The following is a 21,721-nucleotide window of genomic DNA, read 5'->3' on the forward strand; positions in this document are numbered from 1 at the left end:
GAGTAGATTGGGCTGATACTCGCTGGAGTTTAGAAGAATGAGAGGTGATCTCATTGAAACATATAAGATTCTGAGGGGGATTGACAGGGTAGATGCTGAGAGGTTGTTTCCCACTGGCTTGGAGAGTCTAGAACCAGGGGTCACAGTCTTAGGATAAGGGGTCGGCCATTTAAGACTGAGATGAGGAGGAATTTCTTCACTGAGGGGTGTGAATTTTTGGAATTCTCTGCCCCAGAGGGCTGTGGATGCTGAGTCGTTGAGTATATTCAAGGCTGAGATAGATAGATTTTTGGACTCTAGGGGAATCAAGGGAAAGTGGAGTTGAGGTCGAAGATCAGCCATGATCATATTGAATGGTGGAGCAGGCTTGGGGGGGGCCGTATGGCCTACTCCTGCTCCGAATTCTTATGTTCTGATTTGTTAGTCAGTAAAATTAGATGAGTTGCTAATTTATAGAGTGGCATGCTTTGTTATTTTCTAAGTTATGAGCATTATGAAATTCACTGTAAACTTTATTCTCTTTGTTCATAGGTTTTGTTTAATATAAATCAATTTATTGGTCCACATTTGGCTTCAACTCACTAGAGTGTGTATCAGGCCACCTTCCACAAGATAGAGAAGGGCACATGGGGAATCAAGGGTAAGTGTGAGATTACAGCGTCCAGTTCACACAATGACAACCCAAGTCACCTTATAGTATAAAAGCAAGATATTGCGGATGCTGGAAATACTGAAATAAAAACAGAAAATGCTGGGAATACTCAACAGGTCAGGCAGCACCTGTGGAGAGAGAAACAGAGTTAACGTTTCAGGTTGATGATCCTTCATTTGACACAGATGCTGCCTGACCTGCTCAGTATTTTTCAGCATTTTCTACTTTTATTTCACCCTACAGTATGCCTGAACATTGGAGAGTAAAGGTGAACTGATCATAGGGATTGTGGGATAACAACAGAAAACGCTGGAAAAACTCAGCAGGCCAGGCAATATCCGTGGAGAGAGAAACAGAGTTAACGTTTCGGGTCGAAACCCTTCGTCAGGACTGAGAAAAAAGCAGGAAATGAAACAGAAGAAAAAGCAAGTTTGGGGGCTGGGAAATGGGGGAGGGGATGAAAGAACAAAAGGGAAGGTTTGTGAGAAGTGAAGAGACATTAAGAGATATTCAAGGCGAGATGAGATGGTAATAGGACAGATTAAGAAACAAAAGACGGCTCTAGATGAAGTGTGAAATGCGCTGGCAGAGTGAGAGACAGCTGCCATGTGGGAGAGAGAAAAAGGAAAAGGCACAGACCAAAAGTGTGGATAAAAAATATATAAATATAATGATAGGGGCCGAGGTTATGATCTGAAATTGTTGAACTCGATATTAAGTCCGGAAGGCTGTAAAGTGCCTAATCGGAAGATGAGGTGCTGTTCCTCGAGCATTGTGGGATCTGCTTACTGGAGAAACCAATGATGCTGAAACCAGTGGAATGTCGAGAGCAGAACCAAAACGTTGTTATGGGGGATAATTCTCCAACTTTGCACAGCCAGTGGGAATTTCACCCACCAAGCGTGCGCATCAGAAAGTTGGGAGCACATTGCATGTGATTCCCAACCGTTAATTTATATGATCAGAAAATCACACACAGTCTGAATTTCCAATATGCAATGCCCAGAAATACTTCACTCAAACAGCAAACAATAATCGCTCTGCCTTTAAGCTAATTACACAATTGGGCTTGTAAATAGGTGCTTTGGAAAGGGCGCTAAAGAGCTGGAGATACTGGTAGTATTTGGAGATTTTCCCAATGAGTGATTGATATCACAGGTTCTTTTTTAACTTGAGTCCTGCTTTGATTTGGTGGCATGGCGTTGGAAATAGCAATGAACAAACGGATGAAACTGTATATACGAATATATTGATACATTCAACAACAACAACTTGCATTTATATAGCACCTTTAATGTAGCAAGACATCCCAAGGCGCTTCACAAGAGCGATTATCCAACAAAATTTGACACCGAGCCACATAAGGAGATATTAGGACAGGTGGCCAAAAGCTTGGTCAAAGAGGTAGGTTTTAAGGAGCATCTTCAAGGAGGAAAGAGAGGCGGAGAGGTTTAAGGAGGGAATTCCAGAGCTTGGGGCCTTGGCAGCTGAAAGCACGGCTGCCAATGGTGGAGCGATTAAAATTGTGGATATGCAAGAGGCCAGAATTGGAGGAGCGCCGAGATCTCGGAGGGCTGGAGGAGGTTACAGAGATTGGGAGGGGCGAGGCCATGAAGAGATTTGAAAACAAGGATGAGGATTTTAGTCTGGTTTTGAATACCTCTTAATGTCTCTTCACTTCTCTTTTGTTCTCTCATCCCCATTTCCCAGCCCCCAAACTGGCCTTTTAATCGGTTTCATTTCCTGTGTTTTCTCAGTCCTGACGAAGGGTTTCGACCTGAAGCGTTGACTCTATTTCTTTTCCCACGGATGCTGCCTGGCCTGCTGAGTTTTTCCAGCATTTTCTGTTGTTATTGAGGATTTTAGTAATGGTCTTGACCACAAGGGAGGAGGGAGGGAAGTGAAAATGCTAAGAGGACCCTGGACATGGACATAGCTATTTAAATGGCTTTTAGTAGTTGCTGCTTAACTTACTACATTTGTTGGCACTCAAAATGGTTAAAGAGTATAAGTAGTTTTCAAGGCAAGTAGGAGAGCTAGGGAATTAATACCCTGCCTGCTAAATCAGTAGTTAAAAGCTACAATGGTATTAAATATTCACTGACTCTGCATCCCCAACAGGGAACCAAGCTTAAAGGGACCACTGGCCAGAGATAGGGCTACAGCAGCACTAATTCTCCAACTAACGATCCCTTGAAGCATGGCTCCCTACTGAGAGTGCATGATCGGTGGATGTACCCTTTGCTGTAACGAATGGGTATCAATGGGACGTGAAGGTTGACGGACTTTGTAATAGCTGTGCCTTTTGGCACGAGAAATGGAAAGGATTGCGTTTAGCTTTCGTTTCTGCTTTGTGTTGAGGAGAATTGCAGCGCAAGCCTGTAATTATTGACATTTTCTCCCTTTCACACAGACATGCTGCCTGAAGCTGAGGGAGGGAAGTATAAACAAACCGTTCGTTGCATCTCCTTTAAATGGCACAAAGGTTAGCCATAAAACAGCCCCATGTAATCACTGCAGAAATGATTTATTTGGCCTGAGACCGGACTCAAGTAACGTTGGCTTGAGGAGAAAGTTAGATTGCGCTTCCTCCCCCTTTCCCCTCCCGACTCAGGACTTGCAGCTAGTACGCTACCCAAAGAGCTTCGAGTTACATCCATGTGGTATTCAGCTGTGGTTCAGTGGGTAGCGCTCTCGCCTTGAGTCAGAAGGTTTGTGGGTTCAATCAGGGACTTGAGCACAAAAATCTAGGCTGACGCTCCAGTGCAGAGCTGAGGGAGTGCTGCACTGCTGGAGGGGCCGTCCTTCGGGTGAGACGTTAAACCGAGGCCCCGTCTGCTCTCTCAGGTGGACGTAAAAGATCCCCTGGCCACTATTTTGAAGAATAACAGCGGCATTGTCCCTGGTGTCCTGGCCAATATTTATCTGTCCATCAGCATCACAAAAAAACAGATTATCAAGTTGTTGTTTGTGGGACCTTGCTGTGCGCAAATTGACTGCCGCGGTTCCTACATTTACAACAGTGACTACACTTCAAAAGTACTTCATTGGCTGTAAAGTGCTTTGGGACATCCTGAGTTCATGAAAGGTGCAAGTCTTTTTAAGAAATTCCTGTTAATTGATTGAGGGAAATTTTTACTAAGCACGTGCAGTCTAATTTCTGTGTATATATTTTGAAAGACGTATCTGCTTGCTGGGAGCTGTATTCCTCAGTAGGTGTTGCTATACTACAAGGAATGGTAGAATTTGGATTTCAGCGTGCATCAGACTGCAGTGCATGAGGTTTTAGCAGGCTAAACTCCAGCAGTACCCCTGGGCACAGCTAGAGGTCTTTAAACCTTGGCTCATGCCAACCTTGGACCAAAGCTCCCTAGTCTTGGGTAAGCACAGGGAGAGAGGGTGCACTCCATATTAGGCAAACAGAAACTGTACCTATGTGCAATGTATCAGTTTATAAATTGATCATATATAATTTCTCTACTATATATAAGGGGAAAAAATTTGCAGGGCTACGGGGAAAGGGCAGGGGGAGTGGGACTAATTGGATCGCTTTTTCAAAGAGCCGGCACAGGCACGATGGGCCGAATGGCCTCCTCCGGCGTTGTGTGGTTCTCTAAGTTGAAAAGCAGGTTTCCCGGTAAGCCTTAACCAAGGTTACAGTACTTGGTGTTGCCGCGTGCAGTGCGAGACTCGCATGTCAGGGGGGGGAGCGTCAGAACTGGAGCAATATAAAAACGGTTTTAGTTTGGGACGTCTTGTGAATTTGAACAGAGTTAGCCCAGATCGCATTGCTCTGAGAGCGATCCTGAATTTGCAAACTCATGCTTCATATTGAGCTTAACCGGGGCACCAGCGGAAGGCCACACATTTTGCCTCAGCGTTCTTGAGTTAAGGAAAGTCAGGCGGGGGTGGGGGGGGGGGGGTGGCGGTGGTCCCTGTTCTTAATGTACATGGGCGTGCTCAGTAGCGACCCATGCCACTGGCGGAGGGGGTGGGGGGGTCCCTTCATCTGCTTGGCATTAGTGGACTCCCATGACGCTGGGGATGCATCTAGGGTGCCCACCATTGTATCCAAGGCAGAAACTCTGGCAGAGGTGAGCCACCCTGGGCAGAGCCTTCGTCGCCCCCCACCCCCTCCCAGAAAGATGATTTAGCTGCACGCCCCCCACCCCAACCCTCTTGGCCGTATGAAAAATATTTTTTTCCCCAACGATATTAAGTTCCCCTTTGGGTTCCAGGACTGATACATGTTGGACTACCACATGGTTCCCATAGTCCCCCCTTGGTTGGTTGGTATCACCAGACGGACGTGCACTGACCATTCGCTCGGTCCCATTGAATGCCTACGGTGCAGGGAATAGTAAATCTCCTGGCCCCTTCCCAACTTCATTATGATGGTGCGCTTGTAAGAGCACATGGGGGCCCCTCCCTGACAAAATCACCCCGGATCCTTTGGCACTCGGGTAGGTATCCGGATCCTGGACTCGTTTCTAGCCGTTGCGGTATATTCCTGCTATAGTTACAATACAATGGAACAGCCTTCGATTTACAGCCTCTGTGCTTTACCCCCCCCCCCACCCCCGCCTCAAGGGCAAACCTCAGATTAAAGAGGAGGGGCAGAATCACAGAGATACGGGGTAGTATTGCCTTGCCTTACATTAGAACATTATGGCCCCGATATTGCCAGGGGCGGATTGCGTAGGCAGTGGGGGGGCGGATTTTCGGACGGGGAACCCAGAAGTCCGGGTTTACCCGCGTGCAGTGGAGTTTTAACTCCCCAACGTCTGACTTTTCTCCTTGACAGGTTCCCCGCCCGGGAGTCAGCCTGATTGACAGGCTTGGCTTCCAGTTGGGCGGGGAGGACTCTCGAGTGGACCGCAGAACTTGGTAGAGAGCCTGCAGCTGCTAGTGGGGGGTGGGGGAGGGGGGAGTCCTGTCCCCGACCCCGGGGGGGAAGGGGGGCGGGATGATTCCAGGTGGGGGTCCAATCCCTGACCCTGGGGTGTGGCCGATGGTGGTGGTGGGGTTCTGGTCCCCAACTCCGGGGGTCTTTATATGCGGGGTGGGCCTGATGGGGGGAGCTTGGGGGCCAGTGGGGGGGGGGACACTCCAGCTCCTCCTGACCCACAAGCCGTGCTGTAAAGGCATTTACCTTCTCCCCGAAGTTGTCCTCGCCTCCCTTCAGCTGCCGGGTTTCCCGAGGCTTGGGAAACCCGGCTGGCCACAGTTAAAACTGCAAAACAGGTTAAATCAGAGGCTGCCAGCCTCATTAAAATATTTAAATTGCCAACCCGCCTCCTGGGACCGGATTCGCTGCCTGCCCCTTGTCCCGCCTCCGTTAAACCCAAAAGTGGGCGGGTTGGAGTCGGGCTTGAGATTTTTTTAAATTTTAACTTCTGATCCGACCCCAACCCACCCGTTTTTTGGATGTTTAAAATTCACCCCCTAGGTGTCTCTCAAGTGCTGTCTGATCATATGCACAAATGGTTGGGAAATTTAGAAGGGCTTTTGTTTCTGGCCCTTGCAATTACTGCTTGTGTTACAGTTAGAAACACTGATCGTTAAATTGATAGCACTTCGAAAATCCAGTCCCTGCCTTTGCACAGAACCTTTTCACCACCCCTCCTCCAAGAAAAATCATTTTAGCTGGTAGCGCCTCTGATCCAGATGGTTGAAGGCACAAGCCTAACTACAGACTTGAGCACATAATCCAAGCTGATGTTTCAGTGTGGCACTGAGGTTGCTGCAATGTCAAAGGACGCTGCCTTTTTTTTTTAACTGGTCCCTTTTACTGATAACCAGCTTTTTATTTCCAGATTTTGTTTACGCTGACTTCAGATTCTCAATCTGACATGGTGGGGTTTCAGTAAGAGATGTTGGAGACTGAAACGCAATTCTAAATTCATTAAAATGCAGACACGCTGTTATTTAACTGAGGGACGAATCAAGGGGTTTTTTGAGTTAAAATTACACGAGGCCTGAATTGAGAGCCCCTTTTCCTCCTTGGAGGCCTCCCGTTCCTGCACTCTGATCCGGCTGCAATCGTGTAAACAATGTCTCCGTGACTTGCGGTTGTAAATGCAAACAAGAGCAAGCTTAAAGTCTATGATTTTTCAGCTTAATATAGGAGCCGATCTGGCCAGTGTTGCTGAGGGGACAGCTCTCTTACACGTGGATATTTAACTCAGAGCAACTCTTTACTTTGAAATGGTTCTGCCTTATTCAGAAGAGAGCATTTAGGACAAGTTTGCTTCAAAAGACTTGACATCTTACTCCCGGCAACCCTTGTGCAATAATGTAGTTTAGTATTTCATAAACTTACAGTCGATATCCTCATCAGCTAGATCTAGTTCTGGGCAATGAAGTGGGGCAAGTGCAGTGGAAGCGCATTTGGGAAACAGTGACCACAATATCAAAAGGGAATTGGATATATACTTGAAAAGAGAAAAATCTACAGGGCTGACGTAAGAAAACTACTAGACACTTGGTCTAAGCGTTAAACAAAGCTTTAATCAACTGTTTTACAACATGGAGGTCTAGTTGTGTCCTTCACTAGTTCCTGTTAAGAATGTCCTGTGCAAGCTGGGCCCATGCCCGAGTATTTATACTCTCCCTGGACAGCGCCACCTGTAGGCCGCTCAGTATTATTTCATAAGTCTTTCATGAATGACTGATTCATGTCAAGGGCTATGGGGAAAGCGCAGGTGAGTGGGACTAATTGGATAGCTCCAGATGGCACAGATGGACCAAATGGTCTCCTTCTGTGCTGTAAGATTCTGTGAACACAGGCCAAGTCTTACCTTTGTGATAGTCCTGCAGATGAATGTTTACATCTTGTGTCACAGGCTGAATCAAGTAAATTTAACCATGAGATGACTATAAGAACATAAGAATTAGGAGCAGGAGTAGGCCATTGGGCCCCTTGAGTCTGCTCCGCCATTCAATAAGATCATGGCTGATCTGATCTTAGCCTCAACTCCACTTTCTCGCCCGCTCCCCATAACCCTCGACTCCCCTGTAGCTCAAATGTCTGTCTATCTCAGCCTTGAATATATTCACTGACCCAGCCTCCACAGCTCTCTGGGGTAGAGAATTCCAAAGATTCACGACCCTCTGAGAGAAGAAATTCCTCCTCATCTCCGTCTTAAATGGGTGCCCTCTTATTCTGAAACTGTGCCCCCTAGTTCTAGATTCCCCCACGAGGGGAAACATCCCTGTCAAGCCCCCTCAGAATCTTATATTTCAATAAGATCACCTCTCATTCTTCTAAACTCCAATGAGTATAGGCCCAACTTGCTCAACCTTTCTTCATAAGACAACCCCTTCATCTCCGGAATCAACCCAGTGAACCTTCTCTGAACTGCCTCCAATGCAGGTATATCCCTCCTTAAATAAGGAGACCAAACCTGCTCGCAGTCCTCTAGGTGTGGTCTCACCAGCGCCCTGTACAGTTGTATTTAAGAGAGCCGCCTGTCCAGAAGCCTAACTAAGAATTGCCTGACGGGAATCCGGGGCATTTTGACTGCCCACCTGCCTAAATTCTATCGGTGACTGAGGTTAAAATCACCCCCAGTCACACACAGCTGCATTTTAGCAACAGAATAACACATTGTGAGTTATATCTTATCTATCCTTATCTAACAGCAAATCCAGTGCCCTATTGTGAGCAATGCCATTGTCGATCAGTTAGTATCAGGAAAGACTGAACAGGCTGGGGCTCCTTTCTCTAGGAAAGAGAAGGCCGTGGGGTGACCCGATAGAGGGCTTTAAGGTCATGAAATGGTTTGATAGGGTAAACGTAGAGAAGATGTTTCCACTTGTGGGGAAGTCGAAAACTAGGGGCCATAAATCACAGATACCCCACAGTGCAGATAGAGGCCATTTCGGCCCATCGAGCCTGCACCGACACATATCCCACCCTATCCCGGTAACCCCACGTATTTAATCCCCCTAACACTAAGGGTCAATTTATCATAGCCAATCAACCTAACCCGCACATCTTTGGACTGTGGGAGGAAACCGGAGCACCCGGAGGAAACCCACGCAAACACGGGGAGAATGTGCAAACTCCACACAGACAGTCACCCGAGGCTGGATTCGAACCCAGGTCCCTGGCGCTGTGAGGCAACAGTGCTAACCACTATGCTATAAGATTGTCACTAACAAGTAGATAGGGAATTCAGGAAAAGCCAGAGAGTGGTGAGAATGCGGAACCCACTACCACAAGGAGTGGTTTCCCACATTACAACCGTGACTACACTCCAAAATAGTACTTCATTGGCTGTCAAGCGCTTTGAGACGTCCGGTGGTCGTGAAAGGCGCTGTAGAAATGTACGTCTTTTCTTTTTAGCTGAGGCAAGTAGCATAGATGCATTTAAGGGGAAGCTAGATAAGCGCATGAGGGAGAAAGGAACAGAGGGTTGTGTTGATGGGGTGAGATGAAGAGGGGTGGGAGGAGGCTCGTGTGGAGCATAAACAGCAGCATGGACCAGTTGGGCTGAATGGCCTGTTTCTGTGCTGTAAATTCTATGTAATGTTCCAAATTAAATCTTTTCTTAGTTCATATTAAATTGAAAATTAATTATCACCTCCTTCAATTTAACTTGTTCAGATTACGCACAGTCTGAATGCTGAGTAGCCCAAATTGCTCACCTGGGCACACAAACCGTAATTATTCAAGACAGATGTTCCACAGCGTTTTTCAGTTTTGGATGCTACTTTAAGAAAATAAATAAAATGTTTGAACCTCAGAAAAACAAGCAGACGGGGGGAGGGGGGGAGGGGGGTGGTGCTGCCAGATCACACAAGGACGGAGCGACATATGAGAGAGGTGAGCAATGTTCCCTCTCATTATTTTTTTTCCATGCACAGTCCCTTTAAATTTGCAGCAGGCGAGCATGCACGGCCCCTTTAAATTTGCAGCATGCGGCAACAGCTGATGACTGGCCTGCGCAGGACCTCCTGATTGATTGGGGGGGGGTCGGAATCGTTGGGAGGCGAGTGTTACTATGACAAATGCCCCTCTCAGAAAAGCCTGCTTCTGTACACTGCTACTGGAAGCAAAGGCAGGTGTCCACTGAGATAGCTGGCAGCACTGTCTGGTTCTCTTCTTCCCTAAGGGTTGATCGTGCTGGCAGATTTCCCTTGGGTGAGTGGGCTTTATTCATCGTGCTCACCTGTGGAACTTCCTCCGCCCCCCCCAAAAAAAGCTGTTAAGACTGGGGAGTGTAACGTCCGTGTGTAATTGAGACACGGACTGCAGGAGTTGGTGATAACAGGTGTTTACTGAACGGAGACAAAAACTGGAACTACTATGCAAGGTTACTACACAGGCTTATATACAGGGGTGGTCACTACTGGTACTGCAGTGTACAGGGGCTGCAGAATATAGTTCCTTCTTCAGGTTACATACACTACAATTCCTCCCCTTTTAGCTAAACAGTACATAACATTCGATTAATAATTAAATAACATATTTACAATTACAGTTGCCATATACATTAGCTGAAGGTAATCAATTATAAATTCAGTCTTTGAGGAGGCTTCCTGATTCTGTCCGGATAACGCCTCTTTGGGGTATCAGGTTCTTCTGGCAAAGTTGATTCGGGATCAACGTCGTTGTTTGGTTCGTCTGCTTCCAATATCACCAATTCTGAGGTAGATGCAATTGGTACTTTGGTTTCATCACCAGGTGTATAGGATCGCGGTGTAGATTTGACGTTTTCCAGTGACTCTAGAATCTGGTCAGCATGGCGTCTTACAATGCTCTCTCCAACGTCCACGGTATACATTAGAGGTCCTTGCCGTGTGCAGATCGTTCCTGGCTGCCATTTCTCTGTGCGGTAGTCCCGGGCCAAAACTGGTTGACCTATCTTGAAACTCCTGGTTGGCCTTTCATTCATATTCTGAAACGGCCTATTCTCCACATCTCTTCTGATGCTTGGCTTAACCAAACCCAAGTGACATCTTAGTCTTCGATTGAAGAACATCATGGCTGGAGTTTGGTTGGTAACCGCATGTGTCAAACAAGAAGTTATCCACCTTGTGTTGTAGGGGTATGTCTTCATTACACATTGCCTTGATAGCCTTCTTGAATGTTTGAACGAACCTCTCAGCCGATCCATTGGTGGCTGGATGATATGGGGCGGATGTGTAATGCTTAACACCATTGTTCTTTAAGAACCTCTGGAACTCTTCAGACACAAACTGTGGCCCATTGTCGGAGCAAATCTGTTCAGGCAGCCCATTTCTGGCGAATATGGTTCGTAAGACTGTGATAGTTTTTTCTGTGGTGGTTGAGGACATTTTTATTACCTCTGGCCACTTTGAATGTGCATCCACCGCAATTAAAAACATCGAGTCCATAAATGGACCAGCAAAATCAATGTGCACCCTTTGCCATGGAGATGAGGGCCACTCCCATGGATGTAGAGGGGCTTGTGGTGGGGCGTTTTGGACCTTCTGGCATCCTGTACAGCTCTTGGTCATCTCTTCGATTTCTCTATCGATTCCCGGCCACCACACAAACGCTCTGGCTAAGTTCTTCATTTTTACCCCTCCCAGATGACCCTCATGAAGCTCATTGAGCACTCTATCCTTCAATTTGGGTGGAATTACTACTCTGGATCCACACATCAATGTTCCTCGGCACACTGACAGCTGTTCTCTTCTCGCCGAGAATGCTGGCAACAGTGGTTCGCCATGTGCTGGCCATCCCTTCACCGTTAATTCATAGACCCTGGAGAGTGTCGGGTCATTTCGTGTTTCCTTTTCTATGTTTGCATTCGTCACAGGTAGACATTCGACTATGGTCGAGTGGAATATCTCCACAGGATCCACTGCAGGTGCTTCGTCCACCGTCGGCAACGGTAGGTGCGACAATCCATCAGCATTCCCATGCTGTTTAGTTCCTTTGTACTCGATGTCATATTGGTGTGCCCCTAGGAAAAGGGACCACCTCTATAGCCGTTGTGCTGTCATTATCGGGACGCCCTTCTGAGGGTTGAAAATGGAGACAAGAGGTTGATGATCAGTTAGTATAGTAAATTTCTGTCCGTGCAGGTAGTGATTGAACTTCTTCACCCCCCACACCAGGCTGAGGGCCTCTCTGTCAATCTGGGCGTAGTTACGCTCGGCTAAAGTTAACGAGTGTGACGCAAAAGCTATCGGCCTCTCTGAACCATCAAGGAATTTATGTGACAGTACCGCTCCAATGCCGTAGGGAGACGCATCACACGCCAGTCTTATCGGTAGTGATGGGTGGTAGTGAGCCAATACTTCTCTTGAAGTGATCAGGTCTTTACACTTCTGAAAGGCCCGCTTACATTCATCGCTCCATTTCCATGCTACTCCAGTTTGTAGTAGGGCGTTCAGTGGATGCAGAATTGTGGACAAATTCGGCAAAAACTTATGGTAGTAATTCACCAATCCGAGGAATGACCTCAGTTGCGACACATTTTCAGGCGCTGGAGCCTTAACTACCGCTTCAATTTTGTCAGGGGACTTATGTAACCCCTCTTCATCAATCACGTGGCCACAATACGATATCTGTTTCTTAAAAAACTCGCACTTGGGGTGATTGGCTCGTAGCCCATGTTCTCTTAGTCTAGTGAGCACCTGCTCTAGGTTGGCAAGGTGTTCACTGTCATTTTGACCTGTCACTAGGATGTCGTCCAAGTAACACTGAGTCCTCGGAATCCCTTGCAGGACTTGTTCCATCGCTCTTTGCCATATCGCTGGAGCTGATGCTACTCCGAATACCAGTCGATTATACTGGTAAAGACCTTTGTGAGTGTTTATCGTGAGATATTTCCTGGAGGATTCTTCAACCTCCATCTGCAAATATGCTTGTGCTAGGTCAATTTTTGTAAAACGCTTCCCTCCAGATAGTGAGGCGAAAATATCTTCTATCCTCGGAAGAGGATACTGTACTGTGAAGGACTGGGTTCACAGTCACCTTGAAGTCCCCACAGATGCGAACCTTCCTTGGCTCCTCAGACTTATTGTTTAACGTTTTCTTCATGACAGGAACGATGGGTGTCGCCCACTCGCTCCAGTCAACCTTAGATAACACGCCTGCATTCTCCAGATTCTCCAGCTCTGCTTCGACGGCTGGGCGAATTGCATACGGTACCGGTCTTGCTTTGAAAAACTTGGGAATTGCATTCTCTTCTATTTTTATCAAGGCGGTTACGCCTTTAAGAGTTCCCAGTCCTTGTTGAAATACCTCTTTAGCGTTAGCTAAGATTTTTGACAATCGTCCAGGTGTGACGTCGTCATCCTTTTTACCAGCCACAGTCAGTGCCTGAATGGAGTGCCAGTCTAAACTTATCTTTCTGATCCATTCACGTCCCAATAACGGTGGTCCACCATCTTGCAGTATGTACAGATACAATTTCTGTATTTCCTTGCCGTTGTATTCGACAGGCACCCTTATTTTCCCTCTGGGGTATACTTTCTGCCCCGTATACGTCTTCAAGACAATGGATGTGTCTTTCAAGGGTATGTGTGAGAATAGCCGCTCGTAGTCTCGTCGATTCATGACGGTCAGGGCTGATCCTGTATCCAATTCCATTTTGACTTGGGACCCTGCTATCGTGAGGGTGACCCAAATGGTTCGGTGATCCACTTTTGCGATTACGTTGTGTAGTTTGAGACAGCTTAGTCTCTTGTTCCCAGACTCACTATCGCTCTTCTGGTCTTCGGAACTACTGTCCGTCATCTTTTGTACTTTCCTGTACTGTTCCTTAGTAGCATTTTTGTTGTCGTTAGTCTTCTTCCCGGACCTGCAAACTCGTGCAATGTGTCCCATCTTTCCGCATTGCCTGCATGTTTTATCCTTGGACCAGCAGTCCTTCTGGTCATGGGTTGTTCTCCCGCAGCGATAACATTTTTCAAATCCCCGTGTCATTTCATGGGTGCCGTATTCCTGTGGCTTTTGCTGTATTTCCGTAGCTCCCCTTGCTGCTGCATCGTACGATACTGCCACGCTGAAAGCCTTATCTAGCGTCAGCTCTTTCTCTGAGAGTAACCTCTTCTGGGTTCCTTCACTCAGGAGTCCACAGACAAATTTGTCCCGTAGGGTATCTGCCAGTCCTGCTCCGAACTGGCAGTGCTTCGATAGCCCGCGTAGTTCCGTAAGGTAATCAGCATTGCTCTCATCTTTATGCTGATTTCTCTTGTGGAATTTAAATCTTTCTGCTATCAGCAGCGGTGTAGGATTTAGGTGTTCCTGTAGGATATCAACAATTTCGTTAAAACTCTTCGCCATCGGTTTGACTGGAGTGATCAGGTTCCGCAATAGGCCGTACGTTCTTGCGCCCATTAAGTTTAGTAGTACCGATGCCTTTTTCTCATCGGCTACTTCATTTGCCTCGCAATATACTTCGACTCTTTCCACATACGTGGTCCAGTCTTCTATTGCATTATCGAAGGCAGTGATGTTGCCAGTCTTTGACATCTTGGAGATCTAATATGGCGCCTCCCACGCTTTGCCTTCTTCCCCGATTGAACAAAATGGCGCCTCCCGCGCTTTGCCTTCTTCCTCGCCGGATTAAGATGGCGCCTCCCGCGCTTTCTGCCTTCCCGCTGCTGCTAGCGCTGTTGCTGGTGTTTTTATGCCTTGATGGCGATGCCCTATGGTCTTCGCGCGCTTTCCCCCGCGCTGCTGCCAACGCCGCTCTCCGCGGTCCCCGTGGCAAACGGCAGCTCCTCGCGGCTTTCTGCGCTTCTAATTTCTTTAATTTTAATTACTGTTCCCGTTGTCAGAGCAGACCCTATGGGACACTTCCCTCCCTCTTCTCGGGTCTGTACGCTGCCCGGCTTCGTAGCACCGGCCGCGCCCTGTGTGCTCCACCCTCTCTCTCTCTCTCTCCTCTTCCTGACAACGCTGCTCGGCCCCGTTGAAAAGCCACCCGATCGAGCTCTAGCCCGCCGCAGCCCAGGAAGGATCAGTGTACTACCTGCCACCAGCCCGATTAGCTGGAACACCATAGACTGGATAACCAAGCCCCGCTCTCGACAGCCTCTCCTGCAAATCTTCTAATTCGATGAATCAGAGGGCGGTTGCCCACGGTCGACGCCCGTTTCTGCTGTTTGTTTTTTTTTTCTTTTTGGATTTCTTCCTTCTGGCCTCGACCTCCAATAACTTAGCTTCAGGGATGGATCCCCGTGAGGTGGTGCAGAACTGTAGGTAAGTTCGGATCTGTTCGTCGCCAGTGTAACGTCCGTGTGTAATTGAGACACGGACTGCAGGAGTTGGTGATAACAGGTGTTTACTGAACGGAGACAAAAACTGGAACTACTATGCAAGGTTACTACACAGGCTTATATACAGGGGTGGTCACTACTGGTACTGCAGTATACAGGGGCTGCAGAATATAGTTCCTTCTTCAGGTTACATACACTACAGGGAGGTCAATTAAAAATTTCAAAACTGAGTTTTGTTCGGCAAGGGCATTAAGGGATCGAGGCAGGTAAATGGAGATAAGATACAGATCAGCCAAGATCGAACTGAATGGCGGAACAGGCTCGAGGGGCCTGTTCCATTTAAGGGGAAGCTAGTTAAACACATGAGGGAGAAATGGATTGAAGGATATGTTGATAGGGTGAGATGAAGTAGGGTGGGAGGAGGCTCATGTGGAGCATAAACACCGGCACGGGCCAGTCGGGCCCAATGGTTTCAGATCACGGCACTGCAATTTTATTTGAATTAGCAGCACCTTGGCAAGTCACATGGTCTAAGCCCCCAGCAGGCCAGGTGTTGATCAAGGTTCCGATACCCATGAGCCAGTGGAGTTAGCTCGCTGCACCTGATAATAACCGTACTGTGCACAGAGAACCTAGAATGCCCCAGGGTCAGGTACGTGCGTGTGCTAAGCTAAGAATAAAGAGCCTTAATTCTGTAACTGCAGTACTGAGAGATTATGTCTAAAATTCCAAGCAGGCCTTGAAGTATTGGTGTTCTTTTGGAGAATGGTTTTCAATTTTAAAAGGAGCACTTCTGTAAACTGGAGAGCTGCCAATTTTGGAGTGAGTCGAGCAGGTTTGTTTTAAGTTTGATGTGCCTTCAATAACCACAAAACTAGTAGTTATAGACTTTAACAAGTTGGCTTTTAATCACTAAGATCAGAGCTAACATCTCAACACACTGACTGGCTCGCAGGAATGAGTCATACAGATCCTGGGATCTTTATGTAAGAGAAGTCAGGGGCGGAGCCAAGAGCCAAGACCTGGAACCTTCCAGGTTAGTCAGGAAAGAGGAAGTGAAACTATACACCGTGTGGGGGAGGGTAATATACATGAGTGCAAAACGAATACAGGCAAGAACGAATACAGGCAAGAACGAATACAGGCAAGACAAACAGATTTCATTACAAAGTTAAAGGATAGCAATGGGCAGAGATAGAGAGAAAATAAAGGGAATATCGTCACTGTTGTAACGTAGAAAACACGGCAGCCAATATGCCACAGCAAGCCCCCACAAACAGCAATCTGATAATGACCAGATAATCTGTTTTTTTAGTGATGTTGATTGTGGGGTAAATATTGGCCAGGATACCGGGGATAACTCCCCTGCTCTTCTTAGAAATAGTGCGGTGGGATCTTTTACGTCCACCTGAAAGGGCAGACGGAGCCTCGGTTTAATGTCTCATCTGAAAGACAGCACCTCCGGCAGTGCGGCACCCCCTCAGCACTGCACTGGGAGCGTCAACCTAGATTTTTGTGCTCAAGTCTCTGGAGCGGGACTTGAACCCACAACCTTCTGACTCAGAGGCGAGGGTGCTGCCCACTGAGCCACAGCTGTAAAAATATTGTACCTATTCACTGCAGTATCTTTCGCCATCAGTGGCCTATCAGGGTAGTTACCGTGCTTCCACTAAAGGATAGTATTTATCTTAACAAACAGCTCTTGCTTTGCAAGCACTGGCGTAGATTACTACTTTCTTCCCTTCACGAGGAATGGCTCCAAATGGAGACTTTGTCCTGCATCTACTGTGAGTTTAAATTGCACTATCCCCAAGGGTCAAAATAAATCCTCCACTCTGGGAGGACAAAACATCCTGGGGATTCACCATTGACCAGAAACTGAACTGGACCAGTCACATAAATACTGTGGCAACAAGAGCAGGTCAGAGGCTGGGTATTCTGCAGCGAGTCTCACCTCCTGACTCCCCAAAGCCTTTCCACCATCTACAAGGCACAAGTCAGGAGTGTGATGGAATACTGTCCACTTGCCTGGATGAGTGCAGCTCCAACAACACTCAAGAAGCGCGACACCATCCAGGACAAAACAGCCCGCTTGATAGGCACCACATCCACCACCTTAAACATTCACTCCCTCCACCACCGGCGCACCGTGGCTGCAGTGTGTACCATCTACAAGATGCACTGCAGCAACTCGCCAAGGCTTCTTCGGCAGCACCTCCCAAACCCGCGACCTCTTCCACCTAGAAGGGCAAGGGCAGCAGCCGCATGGGAACACCACCACCTCCAAGTTCCCCTCCAAGTCACACACCATCCTGACTTAGAAGTATATCGCTGATCCTTCATCGTCGCTGGGTCAAACTCCTGGAACTCCCTCCCTAACAGCACTGTGGGAGTACCTTCACCACACGGACTGCAGCGGTTCAAGAAGGCGGCTCACCACCACCTTCTCACAGGCAATTAGGGATGGGCAATAAATGCTGGCCTTGCCAGCGACGCCCACATCCCATAAACAAATTTAAAATGTTTTTTAAAAACATACGTGTCCCTTTCACCATTAGCATTTGGGTTCAAACCCAACCCAGACTGAGGCCATCTCCTCTCATGCTTGTGAGTATCTGAAGTGAAATTAATTTGGTTCAGTCTCAGCTCAGTTCCTCACCAGTACAAGTTGACAGCCTATAATTTGGCACAAAATCGGCAGAGGCCAGAAGAATGGCTGGGATGAGAAATAGAGAAAGGTAAATTGGTGCAGTAGACAGTTGAGGTTACAGCACAATCCCAGGGCCGCGCAGCTTTCCTCTACACGGACTTCATGTTATATCTGAGCCTGGGTGCAAAATGTGGGTGCATTATATTCCCAGTAATTCAGATTCCTGGTTATGTTCTCTGCAACTTTATTCTGATGAAATAATTCAGTACTTTCCAGAGGCTGTAAAGACAGTACTTACAGAGGCCCAGCTTTACTGTAGACATCCTTTAAGGAATTCTTCTGTTCACGTTTCTTATCCATTAGTATTTGATTTATGTATTAACATAGAAACATAGAAGATAGGAGCAGGAGTAGGCCATTCGGCCCCTCGAGCCTGTTCCACCATTTAATGAGAACATGGCTGATCATCCAAATTCAGTACCCTGTCCCTGCTTTCTCCCCATATCCCTTGATCCCTTTTGCCTTAAGAAATATATCTAACTCCTTCTTGAGTATATTTAATAAGTTGGCCTCAACTGCCTTGTGTGGTAGAGAATTCCACAGGTTCACCACTCTCTGGGTGAAGAAATTCCTCCTCATCTCTGTCCTAAATGGCCTACCCCTTATCCTTAGACTGTGACCCCTGGTTCTGGACTCCCCCGCCATCAGGAACATCCTTCCTGCATCTAGTCTGTCTAGTCCTGTTAGAATTTTATAAGTTTCAATGCGATCCCCTCTCATTCTTCTAAACTCTAGCGAACTTAGGTTGGCATTGGATACAATTTTAATCTTTCTCTTTTTCTACGCTTTCATTTCATGTTATCTAGTTCTAGGCTCTTTGAATAATTGGACCTGATTTAAAAACCAGATGGAGGAAATTAGCTGTCTGAGTTAAGTCCACTGGCACAGTATTGCACTATATTGAAGACAAACCTCAGAGTAGATTTTTGGGCCTCTTTGTTTGATTGGCACACATGTTGCACATTTACTTGCCAATTTGTTATGATATGTATTTGCTATCCCACTGCCTGGGTCAATGCACGCTACACTTGTGCATTTGGAAGGTACATTCAAGATTAATAAAAGTGTACATGAAGTGTATGTTAACAACAACACACACACAGGAGAAGCGAGTGTGTACTTGTGAACACACACACGCACACACTCTGAGATCTTTAGAGTACGGTAGAGCCAGAAAGTCGGACAACAGCATCACGGACAGTAATATATGCCTGGCAGGAGAACGTCACGTTGAATTGATTGTAACGCAAGTGCTAATTATAAAGAGAAACAGTTACCGATAAAGGAGGGTAACGGGAGCCAAAGACAACAGAATAACGAGCAGGTGAGGGTGAAGAAAGAAAGACTTGCATTTCTACAGCGCCTTTCACGACCACCGGACATCCCAAAGCACTTTACAGTCAATGAAGTACTTTTTGAAGTGTAGCACTGTTGTAGGAAACGCGGCAGCCAATTTTCACACAGCAAGTTCCCACAAACAGCAATGTGATAACTACCAGATAATCTGTTTTTCTTATGTTGATTGAGTGATAAATATTGGCCCAGGACACTGGGGATAACTCCCCTGCTCTTCTTCAGAATAGTGCCGTGGGATCTTTTACATCTACCTGAGAGAGCAGACGGGGCATCGGTTTAACGTCTCATCCGAAAGACGGCCCCTCCGACAGTGCAGCACTCCCTCAGCACTGCACTGGAATGTCAGCCTAGATTTTTGTGCTATGAGTAACTGGAGTGGGAACTTGAACCCACGATCCTTCTGACTCAGAGGCGAGAGTGCTGCCCACTGAGCCACGGCTGACACTTAGTAACAGGCTGTACCTCCGCCTCTCCAGAACAGAGCAGTAACACTCCACCTGAGGGATTGACAGGGTAGATGCTGAGAGGTTGTTTCCCCTGGCTGGAAAGTCTAGAACTAGGGGGCATAGTCTCAGGATAAAGGGTCGGCCAAATAAGACTGAGATGAGGAGGAATTTCTTCACTCAGAGGGTGGTGAATCTTTGGAATTTTCTACCCCATGCAATCAAGCCCAGGAATCAGAGCAGGCTGCATCTGCTTTAAGTTGTGCACAGACCTTTGAGAGGAGTATCCATATCAGCAGAAAAGAATGATCAGGTACAAACGGAGAATTTGCAAGCAAGCTGCATGACCGCCAAGGTTAACAAGGGAGGAAAGACAGTGCAACAGTAGGCAGTCAAAGAAAAGGATTGTTAGGATATTACTGCGGAAGAACCAAAGGGAGGTTATATGGCAAGGCTTGCAGGGATGAAATAAATAGGGTGGGAGGAGGCTCACATGGAGTTCTGATGAAGGGTCCCAGACCTGAAACATTAACTCTGTTTCTCTCTCCACGGATGCTGCCTGGCCTGCTGAGTATTTCCAGCATTTTCTGTTGTTATTTCAGATTTCCAGCATCCGCAGTATTTTGCTATTATAAAGGATTGCCATATTCACTCCAGAACAGAGCAGTAACACTCCACCTGAGGGGGATCGACAGGGTAGATGCTGAGAGGTTGTTTCCCCTGGCTGGAGAGTCTAGAACTAGGGTGCATAGTCTCAGGATAAGGGGTCGGCCAAATAAGACTTGAGATGAGGAGGAATTTCTTCACTCAGAGGGTGGTGAATCTTTGGAATTTTCTACCCCTGAGGGCTGTGGATGTTGAATCATTGAGTATATTCAAGACAGAGATCGATAGATTTTTGGACTCTAGTGGAATTAAAGGATATGGAGATCGGGCGGGAAAGTGGAGTTGAGGCTGAAGATCAAGCCATGATCTTATTGAATGGCGGAGCAGGCTCGAGGGGCCGTATGGCCTACTCCTGCTCCTAGTTCTCATGTTCTTGCCGCTCATTGTTCCTTCACCTCACCACAACTTTCTTTCTTTTCAGCTCTGCGACCGCTTGGCTCGGCTGGTAACACTCGCACTGTTGAGTCAGACGGTGGTGAATCGCCCCACTGAAGGACTCGAGTACATAAGCTAGGCTGTACTGAAGGAGTGCTGGATTGTTGGAAGTGCTGCCCTTCCAATGGGATATTAAACCGAGACCCTGCCTGCTGGGTCAGGTGGATATTAAAAAATACCCAAGCTTCCGGTCGCCTGTCATTTTAATTCTCCGCCCCACTCCCACTCTGGCCGCTCTGTCCTCAGCCTCCCACATTGTTCCAATTAAGCTGAACGTAAGCTCGAGGAACAACACCTCATCTTTTGATTAGGCAATTTACAGCCTTCCTGAATCAACATTCAGTGCAACAATTTCAAATCATAACCACTTCTCAGATTTTTTCAGACGGCAGCTGTTGGTGATGATTCTGATATTCCCATTTACACCTCCTCTAGACCCATCTTTTGTTTTTTTACTTGCCCCATTACCATCCCCTTTCACCCCGCACCATCACCCCTTTAGTCATTTAATCTCTCCTGCCTTCCACCCTATCACAGACCTTCCCTTTTGTTCTTTCCTCCCCTCCCCCCTTTCCCTACCTCGGTACCTGCTTTAAAACCTGTCACATCTCTTAAAACTTTTTCCAGTTCTGACGAAAGGTCATCGACCTGAAACGTTGGCATAGTGGTTAGCACTGTTGCCTCACAGCGCCAGGGACCCGGGTTCAAATCCGGCCTCGGGTGACTGTCTGTGTGGAGTTTGCACATTCTCCCCGTGTTTGCGTGGGTTTCCTCCGGGTGCTCCGGTTTCCTCCCACAGTCCAAAGATGTGCGGGTTAGGTTGATTGGCCATGATAAAAAATTGGCCCTTAGTGTTAGGGGGGATTAAATACGTGGGGTTACGGGGATAGGGCTTGGGTGGGATGGCTGTCGGTGTAGGGACCGGGTGCTAGGGTTTGGATGATCAGCCATGATCTCGTTGAATGGCGGAGCAGGCTCGAAGGGCCGAATGGCCTACTCCTGTTTCTATGTTAACTCTTGTTTCTCTCTCCACACCTGCTGAGTATTTCCAGCATTTTCTGTTTTTATTTTTTATTTTATATTAAAGACACCAGTCGATGCTAGAAAAAGGGATTGCATGGCAATTAAAACATTTTTTATTTTTTAAACCGTTTGCCCATTGGCCACCTCAGGGTGGCCTGATGCCAATTTTAGGCGGTTCAGCAAATGGGCGGCTAGCGATCCCGTTCAAACCAGGTGGGGGTGTAATTG

At 47.2% G+C, this 21,721-nt stretch overlaps 1 long non-coding RNA gene across 1 annotated transcript; it reads left to right on the top strand.

Annotated features, from left to right (window-relative positions):
- The first annotated feature begins 454 nt into the window (after nt 1-454).
- LOC147098626 (uncharacterized) lies at nt 455-20,657 on the top strand. The gene is made up of 2 exons (XR_015074207.1): nt 455-640; nt 20,457-20,657. It is a non-coding gene; the product is annotated as an uncharacterized LOC147098626 (long non-coding RNA).
- Nucleotides 20,658-21,721: the final 1,064 nt, after the last annotated feature.

This window comes from Somniosus microcephalus, chromosome 29 (assembly GCF_052327205.1).
Source record: "Somniosus microcephalus isolate GS21.2 chromosome 29, FLI_Smic_1.0, whole genome shotgun sequence".
In the NCBI taxonomy this organism is placed as follows: domain Eukaryota; kingdom Metazoa; phylum Chordata; class Chondrichthyes; order Squaliformes; family Somniosidae; genus Somniosus; species Somniosus microcephalus.